General features: G+C 35.9%; 1 non-coding gene across 1 annotated transcript; it reads left to right on the forward strand.

The window, feature by feature from the left end:
• Positions 1 to 524: 524 nt before the first annotated feature.
• On the forward strand, positions 525 to 631 carry LOC136228305 (small nucleolar RNA R71). Its single transcript, XR_010688635.1, has one exon. It is a non-coding gene; the product is annotated as a small nucleolar RNA R71 (small nucleolar RNA).
• Positions 632 to 2,809: the final 2,178 nt, after the last annotated feature.

Raw genomic sequence — 2,809 nt, forward strand, 5'->3', positions numbered from 1 at the left:
TTGTTTGATTTTGATAATTATTTACACGATATTGATTAGCATTTGCATTATTATTATTACTACTATCTTTCCAGTTAAAGTTAGGATGATTTCTCCATCCAGGATTATAAGTATTAGAATAAGGATTAGTAGTTTGGTTTTGTCCTTGGACAAAATTTACCTGTTCTATCTCATTCATACCTTCGTAATCAATGTCTGTCTGGATTGGATCATTAGGATCGCATGGTGCCATAAACCTATCAATTTTGTGCGATAAAGCAGAAAATTGGGCTTGTAACATCACAACTGGATCAAGATTCATTATACCTTTAACCGATGATGTACCTGAGGATGATGGTTTCGCCATTGGTATATGTCCACACTCTGCGGGCCACATACTGCTGTTGATTGCCATTTCCTCCAAAAGTTCTCTTGCTTGGGCGGACGTCTTCTTCATAAATAACCCTCCAGACATATCATCTAATGAACCTCTAGTTGTAGGATTTAATCCATTATAGAATGTCTGCATTAAAAGTGCATCTGGCAGTTGGTGGTGTGGGCATAAACGTTGAAGTTCTTTAAAATGTTCCCAAGCCTCATAAAGAGTTTCATTATCATTTTGGGTAAAAGATGTCAATTCTTTGATGACTCTTGCGGTTTTTGCTAAAGGAAAATATTTTGATAAAAACGCTTGGGCTAATTGGTCCCAAGTTTCAAATGTTGCAGCAGGCATAGAAGTTAACCAAATTTTTGCCTTATCCTTCAAAGTGAAAGGGAAGAGGCGAAGTTTGATTGCTTCGGCTGTTACATCGGTAATTTTAAAAGTGTCACAAATTTCTAAGAAATTTGTCAAATGGGCATTAGGGTTTTCGTTAGGTAGTCCGTAAAACGTTACGTTGTTTTGCAACATATTAAGCAAAGCAGGCTTAATTTCAAATTGATTTGCGTTTATACGTGGTCTAACTACACTATTAGTTACACCGGCCATTCCTGGCCTAGCATAATCCATAAGTGTCGGTGGATCGGCCATATTTTCTGGCTGGACTACTTTGGTTTTTAAGGGTGTTTTGTCTTTGTTTTTGTTGTTTTTCTTGTTTTTCTTAAGTGTTCTTTCAATTTCTGGATCAAGAGGGTCTGGTGGTGTGCCCGAACTTCGCGAACTGCGCATGAACTTGAAATTGTTGCATGGCCCAAACTACCTTCAAAACAAAATTGAAAACAAATATGTTATATAAACTGAAAATAAATAAAATGTAAAAGTTGTATAAAAATAATATGTAAACCTAGATTCGAAAATAAAATATGAAAAATAAAATTTTTGTCAAAAATTTTGGCGTATCCCCGGCAACGGCGCCAAAAACTTGTTGAGCGATTTCCGCAAGTGCACGGTTTCGCTTGTAGTAATAAAAATATCGATCCCACAGGGATACGTTTTTTAACGAAAAACTTATTTTTGAATCTGTTAATTTCGAACTTGTTAGATTTACTATTGAATGTAAATGAAAAGTGAAATTTGTCTAATTGAATTTAGGAAATTGTTTAATTGAGTTTGTGGACTTTGAGTATTTGAAAATGCTGGATTAAGATTTTATATTAGAATATATCGATTGTTAGAAAGATCTTCTGATTTAGGGATGAATTTTACAAAACAGGAACATTTAGAACTTTTAGAAAAACAAATGAATGTATTCATTTGCACTAAGCAAAGAAAACAACTTAAACTTTGTATCAATTAAGATGATGAAATAAATGACGGAACCTCTAATTAATTGGCTTTGAACGCGACAAAACCCTTTCGGGATAGTTGCCCTTAATCAAATTAAAACTCTTTCGAGATGATAATTTGCCTAAGTGTTCAACAAAGTTTCCTTGTAATGATTTTGAATTTAACTACGTTTTAATGAAAACACCAGCAATCACTTTAGTGGATTGGTTATCATAAGTGCTGCATAACGATTTATCGAATAGAACGGACTTTATTAGATGAAATATAAATTGATACAAGTTTACAGAGAACATGGAGCATCGAGTTCTTCGAGGGCGTGCAAGTGAACGGCTGATCAGTCCTTTCCTTGGGTTTCCTTAGAGGTTGTCAGGCTCAGGGGCGAACACTCTACTCAATCTTCTCGCTCTAACTTCGTAATAGGGATTCGGTCGGCCACTACCAAAATGCAAACTAAAATTGGAACAATGTCTAAACGCTACTGAGTTGTAATTAAACTATAAACAATATGTGTACCTCATCTTGTTTTGTACATAATCTAATTTCTAACTCTCGAACTATTTTTGCTTAGAACTTAGACATTAGTTCTACGCTCTAATTCTATATCTATATTACATAACATTACATCCATTTTTCTCAACACCAACTCTTTATTTATAGATGTTAAAGGGTTGAGATTGAAGTGATGTGTCTTTTGTGAAAAATTATATCCGTTGGTTAAGAGTCGTGTCCGTTGTGAAAGGACGTCTTTATCCACTTGAACGAACGTGTTTCTTGGATTTCAACATGTGTTAAATGCACTTTGGCAGAATTTCTGCACTTACCGAGAATGGGAATCCTCGGCCGTGAATGGGGGAGCATTAAGTTGAGCTTTGGACGAAGGGAGGAAGTAGCTGAACCACGCGTGTCGCGGCCGCGGGTGGGGGATTCGCTGTCGCGGCATGCTGTGTTTTTCACTTCTTTGCTCTCGTTCGTGTCCTTGACTTGGCGCTTTTGATTTACGTCGTCTTTGACTCCTTTTGTAGGGTTTTCTTCTGTTTTTGATCCTTTTTCGTTCATATTTGGATTTTACCAAATATTTAGGTACCTTGCAAGAAAGAAAGATAT

Source organism: Euphorbia lathyris, chromosome 4, assembly GCF_963576675.1.
Source record: "Euphorbia lathyris chromosome 4, ddEupLath1.1, whole genome shotgun sequence".
Lineage (NCBI taxonomy): Eukaryota > Viridiplantae > Streptophyta > Magnoliopsida > Malpighiales > Euphorbiaceae > Euphorbia > Euphorbia lathyris.